At 38.5% G+C, this 14,745-nt stretch overlaps 1 long non-coding RNA gene and 1 pseudogene across 1 annotated transcript in view; one reads left to right on the forward strand and one right to left on the reverse strand.

Moving 5' to 3' along the window:
* LOC113918340 overlaps window positions 1-14,745 on the reverse strand; it is a 119,861-nt gene that overhangs the window by 94,204 nt on the left and 10,912 nt on the right. The window lies entirely within an intron of this gene.
* On the forward strand, window positions 8,667-9,050 carry LOC113918339 (annotated as a pseudogene).

Below are 14,745 nucleotides of genomic sequence, written 5' to 3' on the forward strand. Positions count from 1 at the left end.
CTAGAACCTACTTTGTTAACTCTATCTGAAAATGCACTCAGATCTTTTGTTCATAAGACAGGAATAAGAGGAGTTTTGTTTACACTGCAATCATTTATAGTTCTTCTCAAAATATAATCCAACAGCATGGGATATCAGAATTAAGTGGTTAAACGCACAGCTTCCCAGAGCTCATTCAAGACCAGCTAAACCAGGTTCCTTGAGAGGGGAGCCCAGGAATCTGCATGGTTTAACAGAGAACCCAGCTGATTATTAAAGCCCACTGGAACTTGAGGGAAGATATAAATTGAATTGAAATTCTTTTTTCTTCATCCCAAGGTTTCAAACAAGTAGAAAGTAAATAATCCATCAGTTTCCTGTCAATTTAAGAATAAAGATCATATTCCTTTGCACAGCACACAAGGCCCTTCACGGTCCAGACCCTACATTCCCAGCCACCAGGCGGTGGTACTTCCATTAGTCTCTTTGTCTTTGCCTCGTATTGACATCAAATGCCACCGTTAAATTCCACATGGAACTCTTTGAATCCCTAAAATAGTCTGTGCAATTGCTTCTACATTTTTAAACATGCTATCCACTCTGCATGGAATATGCCTTCCCCCAACTTCAATTTAATAATCATACCCTTTTTAGTTATCATTCATAGAACTGAAAGGATAATGCTCCTTGAAGAGGACATCAATGGCAGGACCATCAAGAGTTGTCCTGCAGGCTTTTATTTAGGCTATCTCATCTCCATACACCAGTTTTTCCAAGTATGTTTGGGTTTTTTGCTTTGCAGAGGCAGCCGACAGAAAGGTTGCCAATGGCCATTCCCCCTTCCAATCACATGGCTGACCTAAAGCCCCTTTCTTCTTTACCTAAGTTTAGAAATTCTTGAGAAATAGACCCGGGACAAATATAAACAAAGACCTATCAAAGTGTCCACTTTATTTCTGACAAAACCTTGGTGGAAGACTGTAGCTAGATCTTTGGTTACCACTCTGAAGGGAAGGTTTAGGTCCACAGAACAGGCACACTGACCAAGAACTCCCAGCCTGCATTGTCTGACAAAACCTTGGTGGAAGACTGTAGCTAGATCTTTGGTTACCACTCTGAAGGGAAGGTTTAGGTCCACAGAACAGGCACACTGACCAAGAACTCCCAGCCTGCATTGTTTGGGGGTCAAGCTGGAAGAGGAGGAATCACATTCTGGTGTTGTAGATTAGCTCTCCCCAATTTAGAAAATGAACAAGAGTTGCCTCTAAGAAACCCCAGCTACGGATACTCTGGAGTTGCCCCTCTGTGGAATTATTAGATGAGAGAAGTAGACTTTCTTAGCTCCAAAATGTATTTTTCATTATCTATTCAAATGATGACTTGCCTGTAGTCAGTGTTCTTGGTAACAGAGTACAGTATGTTCTGCTCTGAGCCAGTTGTCCTGTGCCAATCTGGTTGTTTCTAATAAAGATGCTGTTTTGTACATGTACATGTACATGTTACAGGAGATAGTTAAATGCAATAGTAAAAACTTCAATTATTAATGTGATAGTGAGATGCTATTTCCTTAATTCAGTTTTATTGAGATAATTATAGATTCAACATGTAATTTTAAGAAATAATACAGAGCAATCTTGTATACTTTGTCTAGTTCCCCCAAATGGAGGAAGTTTGCAAAACTATAAATAATATCACAGCCAGGATATTGACATTGATACAATCCACTGATCTTATTCAGATTTTTTCCAGTTTTACTTATGATCATTTGTATACTCAAATATGTACATGTGTGTACTAAGTTCTTTACAATTTATCACCTGCATAGATGCTCTTTGTCAAAGTAAACTCATCTGTGTCCACCACTAGTCAAAATACTAAAAAGTTCCAACATCACAAATACCCTTCACATTTCCCTTTTATAATCACACCCACCTCTCCCTTTCCCCCCTAGATGCTCCCTCTGCCCCTAAACCTTGTCAAAGACTAAGTGGTTCTCCATTTCTAAAATTTTGTTTTGAGAGATCTTTATATTCTAAATACTAGTTTTTTGTTGGATATGTGGTTTGCGAATATTTTCTCCCAGTGTGTAGCTTGTCTTTTCATCCTCTCCATATGGGCTTTTTCACAGAGCATAAGTTTTTAATTTTGATGAGGTCCAGTATATTGATTTTTCCCTTTATTGATCATGCTTTTTGGTATTAAAATCTGTAAAGTCTTTGCTTAGCCCTAGATCTTGAGGATTTTTCTCATATTTTTTCTAAAAGTTTTATAGTTTTATGTTCTATTAGGTCCATGATCCATTTTGAGTTAATTTTTGTATAGGGCACATCCATCTGAGGTTCCTCTTTTAAAAAAAAAAATACGTTTTAGCCTATGGATATCCAATTGTTCTGGTGTCATTTGTTGAAAAGGCTGTCTTTCTTCCATGCAATTGCTTTTTCATCTTTGTTAATGATTGGCTGGGTATTTGTGCATGAATTTGTATTTGAACCCTCCACTCTGTTCCATTGATCTATGCCTCTATTCCCCTGCCAACACAACACTGTTCTCATTATTGCAGCTATACGACAATTCTTAATATTGGGAAGAGTAATGTCTTCCTTCTCGTTTTTTTTTTTTTTTTTTTTGGTATTCTAGGGACCATGCTTTTCTATGTACATATTACAATAAGCTTGTTGGTGTCTACAAAAAAAAAAAAAAACAAAAAAAAAAACCTTGCTGGGATTTTGATAGGAATTGCATTAAGCCTGTAGATCAATTGACATATTTATTAGGTTCAGTCTTCCAATCCCTGAATATGGTATATCTCTCCATTTCATTAAGTCTTCTTTGATTTCTTTCATTAGCATTTTGTAATTTTCAGCATACTGATCCCATACATGGTTGTGCTAAGTACTTATATCTAAGTACTTAATTTTATTTGGAGTGATTGCAATGGTATTGTATTTTAAATTTTAATTTCCCTGTGTTAATTGTTAGTATATAGAAATGTGGTTGATTTGTACATGATCTTATATCTTGAAAGCCTGCTAAACTCACTTATCAATGCTAGAAGTATTTTTGTAGGTTTTGGGAGTTTTTATTTAAATAATATGCAAATAGAGGCCATTTTATTTCTTCCTTTTCTGATCTTTATACATTTTATTTCTTTACCTTGCCTTACTTTGGTGGCCAGAACTTTACTGTTTTTTAAGATTTCATTTATTTATTTGACAGAGAGAGACAGCGAGAGGAGGAATACAAGCAGAGGGAGTGGGAGAGGGAGAAGCAGGCTTCCTGCAGAGCAGGGAGCCTGATGCAGGGCTCAGTCCCAGCACCGTGGGATCATGACCTGAGCCGAAGGCAGACACTTAACAACTGAGCCACCCAGGTGCCCCGGCCAGAATTTCTAATACTATGTTCAATGAGAGTGGTGAGGATGGACATCCTTGCCTCATTCCTGATATTAGGGGAAAGCATTCAGTATTTCACCATTAAACTCGAGGTTAGCTGTGGATTTTTTTAAGAGATGCTCTTTATCAAGTTAATTCCCTTCTACTCCTAAATGCTGAGAGTGTTTATCATGAATGTGTTGGATTTTGTCAAATGCTTTTTCTGTGTCAATTGATGTGATATATGATTTCTTTAACTTGTTGATATGGTGATACCATATGTATTGGGGTTTTTTGTTTTTGTTTTTTTCCCTGCTACTGTCTCACAAGTTCCCATTGCTCTGTTCATGTTTTTCAGTCTATTTTCTCTCTTGTTTAGATTGGGTGAATTCTATTGTTTGTCCACAAGTTCACCAGTTCTGTTGTCTGTCATCTTCACTCTATTCTTTTTTTTAAAAGATTTTATTTATTTATTTGACAGAGAGACACACAGCGAGAGAGGGAACACAAGCAGGGGGAGTGGGAGAGGGAGAAGCAGGCTTCCCGCTGAGCAGGGAGCCCGATGCGGGGCTCAACACCAGCACCCTGGGATCATGACCTGAGCCGAAGGCAGACGCTTAATGACTGAGCCACCCAGGCGCCCCATCTTCACTCTATTCTTGAGCCCAACCAGTGAATGATCTATTAGTGTTGCATTTTTGAAGTCTAATTTCCATTAAAAAATTTTTTTATTACATTGCTGAAATTTTCTATTTTTTCATTTGTTTCAAGTAAGTTTATAATTGATTGTTGAAGCATTTTTATGATGGCTGCTTTAAAATCCTTGTCGGATAATTCTAACATCTGGTTTATGTTGGTGGATGTTGGCATCTATTGACTGCCTTCTCTCATTCAAGTTGTGATTTTCTTGGTTTTTGTATGGATGGATGATTTCACATTGGATTGTGGACACTTTGACAATTATGTTAGGAGACTCTAAGTCCTACTTAAATCTTTCATTTTAACAGGCAGTCACCTGTTCAGGTTTAATTTATAGGTCTTAGTCTATTTTTGTGGGCTGTGGTTTCATGGAATTTTAATTTTCTAAGCCTTTGGGGTATTATTTTTGGTCCGATTGGTTTATTTGGTACTCCTCAAGCTCCCACTGGTTTCTGCTGGTGCGGCCTGAGAGCCCAGAAGGGATTTCCTCAGGCCTCAGGTGGCTCTGGGAAGGCTGGAGAGTCTCAGACTCGGCAGAAAAGGGCTGCTTATTTTTGGTGGGGTTCCCAGTGGACCCTCCTTGTCAGTGGACTTGGATTTGCCTGATGTTGCCAGCAGGACTCCTTTTTGATCTGCAGGAAGAATGAGCCCCCTGGGCTGCCTTCTTTTGTTAGGTCATGAGTTGGGAAAAGATGGGTCCTAGTCATCTTCTCTTGTTGGATGACAGCCTGCCACTATTTTGTTCCTTAAGTTCTGAGGAAACCATCTCATTTTCCTCTTACAACATTTTAGCATTACCCCCCTGCGTCATTTCCGGGGTTTATATTTGTGCCTAGTCGGGGAGGAGCAAGGAGGAACTCATCTCGGCCATCTTGTCCTGACTGGAAGTCAGTCTCTTTTGTTTTAAAGAAGAAACTTAGTCTAAACAAGGAATAAAAAAAATCTTTTTTCCTTTGAGTCTATTTCTACCTGCCATAAAGAAGAGGCAACATTGGTACTGGTTTCGGCCTGCTTTTCTTCTCAGCTGTCTTGTTTTTTCTCTCTCCAGCCTCCACTCCCCTCAACCCCCCCATCCCCTCCCATCTACTGAGCGATAATTTTGGAGTGATTTTTAAACGTATAGAAAAACCAGTGGTGGGGAACGCAGAAACACAAAATGGGACAGGCTTCATGTCAGGTTAAACACAAAGGGAGCTGTAAAACAGAGGTGTAAGCCTCAGTGGTTTTATAGTGCTATTAAATTAATTCTGTGATTAAATTAATTCTTCTCTTGGGGCGCCTGGGTGGCTCAGATGCTTAAGCGTCTGCCTTCGGCTCAGGTCATGATCCCAGGGTCCTGGGATCAAGTCCCGCATCGGGCTCCCTGCTCCTTGGGAGCCTGCTTCTCCCTCTGCTTCTCTCTCTCTCTCTCCCTCTGTCTCTCATGAATAAATAAAATCTTAAAAAAAATAAACAAATAAATAAAATAAGAAATTTAACGTTAATTCAATTAATTTTAATGACTGATGGAGCTTATATGTTTCAACATTCTTAGAGGTTATTTGTATTTAATACAGATTAAAGTGAAACAAAATAGAGCCCTAAGGCATAATTTCAGATAGGTAGTAAGTGAGGATGTTATTTCATAGCAGTGAGTTTTGAAGTGTGATTGAGGGTAATTCAGTACACTCCTATTTTGGAGGAAGTTGTATTATCTTTAAAGAACAGATTCTAAAATTATCACTATTTTGTTATGTTTTTGATCATTTCATTTATTTTGAACTTAAAAAAATTAAAGAATCATTAAGATTTTTAGGTTTGATCAAAACCAAGATTGAGCAGTATTGTTTTAAAGAATAACATGACACAAACTCCATCTTCCTATGGGGATGACTGGTAATTAGGCTGTAAGTTACAGGCGCTTGTCCACTGAGTATGAACTGTGGCACTGTTTTCCAACTCCCTTTACAGATGTGGACTAAAAATGTGTCTTCGCTGACATTCACACTTAACACTCTGACACTATTCCTTCAAAATCCACCTTTGCTCCCCCTTGACAGGGGAAGTGTGACAGGTGTCATGCACCTGTTCTACCATTGTCAAGCAGCTGTTTAATGCTTAAAAGACTTATGAGATAGAAAAAGGTTATGAAATGGACTTACATCCTTGATAATCTTCTTTATTTCTTTACATCGCAGTTGGGCCAAGGAAGTTCAGTTTAATTAAGCTTGGGTCATATGTGAGATGGGGCAAGTGTCTAACCTATTGCATCCTTTTTATCCCTTTATATTTTATCTCCTCATTCTTCATGAGCTTTTTTTTTGAATTTTTAAAAAATGTAAAATATATTACATCCATAACATGCAAAGCAATCAATACTGGCAAAAGAAGAATTTTTTAAAGATTTTTAAAAATTTATTTATTTGAGAGAGAGTGTGAGAATGAGAGAGAGAGAGCATGAGCAGGAGGAGGAACAGAGAGAGAGGGAGAAGCAGACTCCCCACGGAGCAGGGAGCCCGGATATGGTACTCCATTTGAGGACCCTGGGATCATGACATGAGCTGAAAGCAGACGCTTAACCAACTGAGCCACCCAGGTGCCCCAAGAGAAGAATTTATTTATTTAGCAAGATAAAAATGTTTGATCTGCTTTAATCTAAAAAGCTTAACTCTTTTTTTAACCTTCACTTTTTTCCTGCATTAGAAGCATTCATCCCATTTTAACAGGGCAGTCACCTCCATGGTCTACGCTCCGGTAGAAAAAGCAAATGTTCTCCCTCACCATCTAGAAAATGTTAAATGCAGTTTTCCCTACACTCATGAAAAGAGAAATGGCTTTTCTTGTGGCTTATGATTTGTGCTCTGGATGTATGGTTCTCTGAAGTCTAGAAGGAAATAAAAGAAGAGACAAATCTTTCATGTGGAGGATAGAAAGAAAGCATGGAGGTGAGGAAATAAGTGACATGACTGATAAATACCAATGACATCACCCTGGGACACTTGTCCAGGAAGGCACTGTCCCATAATCCATGACATGCCCAGTGAGTGAAACAAAAGAAAGAACATTGCAAAGAACATTGTTAAAAGGTCCATGACCCACAATGTTTTGGAGTCATTGTGTGAATGAAAAATTTTCATTACTCATAATGCAGACCGTGCAACCTATGCCAGTTGGGACTCCAATTTGTACCAGGAGGAAACCCTATTTAATTCATACTAGCACATCACCAACTAACTGCCCTGCAGTGGTAATGTTCCACTCTGCCATGACATTTTATACTGTCCTCATCCAATGACACCCGTTCATGCACCTCTCAACTATGTCATGGGACTTCTGAAAGACCAAGTGTCTAAAACAGGATAGTGATGAGTATGGCCCCTATTTATCTTGGAGATGATTCAGTCTGAAGATGTTATTGAAAATCTAGGCTTTGGGGTGCCTGGGTGGCTCAGTCATTAAGCGTCTGTCTTTGGCTCAGGTCATGATCCCAGGGTCCTGGGATCGAGCCCCGCATCGGGCTCCCTGCTCTGCGGGAAGACTGCTTCTCCCTCTCCCACTCGCCTGCTTGTGTTCCCTCTCTCTCTCTCTCTCTCTCTGTCAAATAAATAAATAAATAAATAAATAAATAAATAAATAAAATCTTAAAAAAGCTTTGCACAGGCTGCAAGGAGGTCCCAACTATCAGGATCCACCTTCACTCTCACTGGAGAGAGACAGAAATAATGGTAGTCTCCAAGATTACTCATGCCTTAGCAGGGGCTGGGATTAGAAGAGCAAAGAGAGATGGCAAACAGAAGAGTAAAGAAGCCCAGAAAATGGACCTCTACGTTCTTTCCTAATGCTATCTCTGAGTGACCTGACTTTGCCCCATAGCTGTTTCCTGCTCTTCAAGGTAATAGATTCTCCGTATCTTTCAGTCATTGGGTAACCTTGCATTTCAGAGAAGCCTGGACTCATTAACAACCCCAGAGTGAGTCTAATTTGATCTTTGCCATTTGTGGTAATTCTATTTACCTTGCCAGTGATTGGCTTGAGAAGTGGGCATATGATACACCTCTAATCAATGATATATGAGGGTTACACCACTAGGACTTCTGGAAATTCTTCCTATTTGTCAAGAAGAGAAGCCTAAGGAAGAAATAAATTTTCTTTCCCCCTTTCCTACATCTTGATATATATTAAGGTTGACATGCCTGGAACTGCCAGAGTAATCTCATAACCAGGAGGAGAAGCTAAGAGATTTGAGAAGAATTTAAACTGGAGCAAAAATGAGATTTAGCCACTCAGTTAACCAACCCTAAAATGGCCCTACTTTTAGCTATTTGATAGATAAGAAAATAAATCTTTCCTATTGTTTAAGCCAATTATGGTTGAATTTTTTGTTACTCCAGCCAAAAAACATACCAAATGCATAAATAATCTGATGAAAAAAATATTTTGCATTGTCTCATGAGCTCCTTGTGGATTCATGATTATCTAAGAATCAAATTATTTTCTTTCTGGTAATGGATTATACTTACATCCCCTTCTAGGTGTTTCTGAGATTGCATAGACTATACTCTTTGCAAGAATCTTTCTATAGGCTGCCACCATCATGTCAGCCCCTTGGGTCTCAATGAGGCTGGGTGACACTCCAGAATGGGAGACAAGCCAATTTGGGAGCAGACTGGATTCAGCTTCATTCAACATTAATACCAGTTATTTGATTAATGACAGAACCCAGTGAGGCGCAATTTATATTGATGCATCATGCCTAACATGGGAAGGACAGCAGTCCAGGGGACAGCTGCCATTGTGGAGAAGTTGTCTAGCCTTCCATTCCAGAAAATGCAACACAGCATCACAGTGCAGGACCATCAGCCCACATCAGATAGCTGCATCATCAGCATGGTTGTGGGCTAGCTCAAGGCTGATGGAGACCCCATCATAAGGTTCCACCAGATGTTCCTATTAAAGAACATCATCGATGCTTGGCTTTGCACCAAAGACATGTTCAGGTTTGCCCAGCACAACTTTGGCTGAAGTCTTCCCAGCCAGGCACTCAGGCTGTTTTCTCCTCCTTCCTCTTCCTGATATTATTCACAACCCTCCACATGCTTCAAATACCATACACAAATGAGCAGGACCATGGTGGGAGCAGGCACAGTGTGCTGCTGCTGCTGATGTATTGGGCATGACTGGATGCTAGACTAGTTGCATCTGACAGAAATTTGTGTTGTACCAGCGCATGCCTTGGAAGGACTTAAGTAATACAAAAGGTTGTCTTTTTTTTTAATCTACTGATAAGTTGCTCTAGTAACCCAAAGAAGTGAAGGAGAAAGCAGTTGTCTCACCACACAGATATTGATTTGTTTGGATGTTTCAATGCCTCATGATAAAATAAAACTACAAAAAGTTTCTTAACAAAAAAGAAGAATAAGAATCATCTTTCTATATATATCCAGCATTTCTTTCAACACAGTCAGTATGAGGAGTAACACTGAGGAAAGGATACCCTTTATTAGAATCTGAATTCATAAAATATTATATAAGAAAATAAAAGATATGTGAATACATATACAAATTTTAAACCAAAGAGGGAAATACTCATTTCCAGAAATGCAAAGCAAACTCAGATCAGAAGGGTGAGAAGGAGCTTAGGTTAAAATGTATTAGACTATTATGATAAGCAGGTATAGGTTCCAGGTATAGGTTCAAGGTGTAGGTTCAGCTGGATTTGGGGGTTTGTACACCAGTGCAGAGAAGGTAGTCTAGGATACAGGTCCCATTCATTCAGGGAACTAGAGCTGAGATACCTACAACAAGCCATGAGTTACAGGGAAGACTCCACCCCTGCCAGCTGGGGAAAGCAGCAAGGAAGTGTGCAGCATATCCAGGGTTGAGATCAGAAAAAAGTAACTTCCTAAAATGCAAACCCACCATCATGTGAATGAGCAGGTCCAAATTCATACCAACAGTATGGGGCAGAAGCTCCTAATTGAGAAATCAATATAAAAATTGACCCAGAAATAGTGAAACCACAGACTCTCAGAAGAGGCAAAGCCAATATACCCCAACAGGGCTATTTCCATAGCTCAGGGAACCCAGGATACCATGGACATCCGTCTCCACTGAAGATGAGCTGCCAGTTGAAGATGTGAACCACAGGAGAAAGTGAATTACTGAGATGGAGTGTGAGAGGGTGCAACAAAAAGAGGAATTCATACATTAAGAATGAGAAATAGAAAATCATCTAAAAGAGGCTTTACAATAATTACTTTTTTACTTTTTTTAAATTTTATTTTATTATGTTATGTTAATCACCATACATTACATCATTAGTTTTTGATGTAGTGTTCCATGATTCACTGTTTGCGTGTAACACCCAGTGCTCCACGCAGAACGTGCCCTCTTTAATACCCATCACCAGGCTAACCCATCCCCCCTAGAACCTTCAGTTTGCCTCTCAGAGTCCATAGTCTCTCATGGTTTGTCTCCCCCTCTAAGTCCCCCCCCACTTCATTTTTCCCTTCCTACTATCTTCTTCTTTTTTTTTTTTTAACATATAATGTATTATTTGTTTCAGAGGTACTTATTTTTTTAAACGTATATATAGGTAAAGAGGAAATAGAAAAGATAAATACACAGGAAAAAAGATAATGTATATTGGAACATAGCTCTAAGGAAATGACCTAGAATGTGAAATAGAGAAATAATAAGCGAAGCTGAGATATGGAAGATAGGAAGATAGGGTCTAAAATATGTCTGATAGGAATTCTAGCATAAAATTAAATGAATATGGGTGACAATGTTATAAAAGAAAGTGGCTGATAATGTTCCAGAATTCAAAAAAAGTCATTGATCCTAAGATTTTAAGGAGCTAAAAACAAATTCATATCTAAAAGAATCACTGTAGTAAAACTGCAGAATATTAAAGAGAAGTAAAATTCTTAAATCCTACTAGTGATTAAAATACATACTCCTATAAAGGACAATTAGATTCACAAAGACGTATAGTTGGCATAATAGCTGATATTTACTCAGTGACGGATGTGGGCTTGACATTGTTTTAAGAATCTCTTGGTTAATGTTCACAGCAACCTGATGGGGGGAGATACTGTTGCTATCCCCATTTCACAGACAGATATAGAACAATGGATGAAAAACAATAGAATAATATATTCAAAATGGTGAGGCATAATTCTATCTGTAGCTCTCTTCACCAAGAGTGAAGCTAGGGGGTTGTTTCTTTCTTTCCTGATGGATGCATTTAATAATCCATAAACATTTAAAGAGTCGAGTAATAATATAGAATATATGTTAAATACAGTCACACCAGATATGTCACATTGTCATAAGTTCCTCAGAGTTACGTATATGATCATTTTGTGTGTGGTGAGCAGGGCAGAAACTGGTGGAGAAGATAGTTTTTAACTGAATCTTTGTTTTTCACTGCCCAACCAGATTAACTTAAAGAAGCTGCAAAATAAAATATGCAGGTTAAACTGGGGCAGGGATTCCTTTCCAAATATTCCTATAGCACAAAAGATGGTCTTTTATATCAGTAAAACAAGAGCTCTTTAAGTATTTCAAACCAAAAAAAAAAAAAAAAAAACCCAATACAGGGAATTGCTTACTTAGGGATGGAACAGCTAAAGAACCAAAGAGCACAATGAAGCAACCTTGCATTTAGCAAAAGCAAGGCAGCTACAACCAAGCCAGGGTTGGAGTGAGAAAAGCAGGAGACAGCTGTACCAGAGTTCAGGAATCAGGGTCACCTGGTGGGCCTGTCTAGTTAGAACTGAGATCATGGAAGGAAGGGACATCCTCTAGGAACTGGAGCCACCCACTATTGCAGCATCTCCAGGAGTTGCCACCTGAAACAGAGCCAGGAGCAGGGGGGGATATCCTGGCTTTTATCCATCCCTAGCTCTCCACACTTCCACCAGAGCCTTCCATTAGCTAAACCCATCTAGAAGCAGAAGGCAAGAGGGCACAGGAAATGTAGTGTCCTGTAATACACACACCCAGGCAGAGAAGTGCAGACAATGGATCTGAGAACAAATATGCAAGTGATCAAGTCACCCCCAGCTGATGAACTGAATTCAGGAGAGTCAGTGCAAATCCTTTTAGCATGACGGCAGACGTTTAAGTGTCAGAGGCCTGCTCAGTGTCTGCTCTGTTCTCTAAGTCTTCCATCTGCCTGAGTTCCTCCATTTTAGCTTGCTAGCCCATGTGGGTGTGAAAGTGGCATATGCATTTTATGTGGGAATGATTAAACTGATTCCTCTTTCATGCAAAGGCATTGCGTCTTTCCAATGACAGTGCTGTTCTACAGGCTCTACAAAAGCAAACTTCACTTAAGACCATCCATCTATTGAGTTTTTGCAACACATACGTCCTCTCAAAGCTACTCTGCCTAGAAGCTAATAGTGGAATGTAAAAATAATAGCTTTAGCTGTCTTTCAGCCTGGCTTTTCTTATTTGTATTCTAAGTAACTCATGTAGGCAGACATAGAAAGCTCCTCTTATTTGCATTTATTTTGCCCACAGAAAATTTACAGTTCACATGACTGCTCCATTTCAAAGAAATAATCAAAACACAAATAGCTTGAAATATAGACAGGAGCTCAGAAAAACCAGGATAAGGAAGAAAAATTAGGGCACATTTTAAACATAAATGAAAGGTGTTTTTGCCATGGCTATCTTCAACTTCTATCACTAAAGCACAAGTAGAAAGGAATTTTGAGAACTACTTAGTTCATAGAAACTTCATCCTTCCTGAAATTTTATTTTTGACCAATTGAACAAGAAAAGATGTCAATGTCAAATCTCTGTTTTCATCTGGGGTAGATAACCAGAAACTATAATACAATTTTTCTTGAATCACAGTTAAGCAGTAATTACTAGTCATCTTTATCTACCATCAAAAGAAAATCATTTGAAGAATATGCTATTAATCAAATGAAAAGTGTTAACTTTCATTTTAAATATATAATTGTCTATAATATTAAATTTTAGCCAAAACATTTTTTTTCATCTATTAGCTTTGATAGAAGTTCATGGTTTAATGAAATATCACAGTATTAAGTCTGTTAGGCAATTTTTGGTGATAGAAAATACACTATTTTTGGTGATGGTGTAGTCAATTGTTAACTAATGTGTCCAGAACTAAGGTAGATTTTATAAACTATCCTAATTCTCAAAAACTTTTGTGCTGTCAGTAGGCAATGATTTTGACTTTTGAACTGCCTGTGTTTGTACATTTTCTTCTTAACATTCAGTGCATATAGTTAGTATCATTTTATCAATTACCTAAGAAAGCTTTGTTGAGAGAGAGAGAGAGAGAGAGTGTGTGTGAGTGTGTGTGTGTGTGTGTGTGTGTGTGTGTGTGTGTGGCATATTTCATAAAGAACATTAGCACCCTCTTCTGGATGACTTTTGAGGCTGTAATGAAAATATTCTGTCAATCTCTTCCCATTTCCTAACAATGAACAGCTTGAATATTCATTAAATTTGCTCCTGATTAAAGCACAACGTCTGAGTAATTTAATTATACCATATATTTCTGAACATTGATAAGTGCTAGAGTCAAAAAAACACTTCATTGCTAAATATTACCCACTGGGAATAAGTGTTTGTCTTATGAAAAGGAAAAAAAATGCTGCTTCTACATTTCTCAGATTGAGTGTCCCCAGTGACTCTTAAATATACAGAGCTATGCAAGGAGGAAGGAGCACAAGACAGACAAGGAGAACAGACATATACATTCTTCTGCCAGCTGTCAGGGCTTGAAGGAAAAGTTTGTGCTCTCGTATGCCTTAATATCAGCCACTGACATAAGTCAATATTCTTTTATTCAACTGGATTTAAAAAAAATCAGATACCTTTTAAATCACACTGCCTACAGTTTCACAGAAGCATCTGTGATAGATATCATATGAGGCTGATGATGAAGATGTGATACACTTGCTTGATTCATTCATTCACTCACTCATTCATTCTACAAATATTTAGGGAGCATTTGCTGTGTGCCAAGCACTCTTCTGTGTCCTGGAGATACAGGGAACAGACTTAAGCTCCTGACATCATTGAGACTACATTTATGAGTGAAGACAGATACAGTGCAGAAGTATGTACACCATATGTCACGTGATAATAAATTCTATGTCGGAAAATGAGACAGAGTAAATGGAATAAGAAGGGTTGGTATGTGGGGGGTGAGTATTTTATACAAAGTGGTCAGAAATGTGCTATTGATAAGGTGACATTTGAGCAGAGACATGAGCTAAGTGCAAGTTTACACCTTGTGGATCAGAGAAAGAGCATTCCAGGTGGAAGGAGCGGCAAGTTTAAGCCCTTTGAGGTCCGGCCCTGGATTCCCTTTAAATATTTCCAATGCTGTGGAGCAACTCAGCATATAACAGAAGTTAAGAGCCTGCCTGAGCTTTGGAATTCAAAAACTTGGATAAGATGCTATATATCAGCAATTGACAAATTACTTAAAATCTCTGAGCCATTTTTTTCTCTTCTATAAAATGGAGATTTCTACAATTTCGTTCTTCCCGGGATTATTGTGAAAATTAAGTGACATATTACAAGCAGAATTTAACACTGTGCTTAAGTTGGCATTGTGCTTAAGTTCAATAAATGTTAGCTACTAAAGGGAAAAATGCTTCTCAGGGACACTTGAATTTTCTGCAACACTTACATATTAAATGGATCACATGTGTTGAAC

The sequence above is a fragment of the Zalophus californianus genome, chromosome 1, assembly GCF_009762305.2.
Source record: "Zalophus californianus isolate mZalCal1 chromosome 1, mZalCal1.pri.v2, whole genome shotgun sequence".
In the NCBI taxonomy this organism is placed as follows: domain Eukaryota; kingdom Metazoa; phylum Chordata; class Mammalia; order Carnivora; family Otariidae; genus Zalophus; species Zalophus californianus.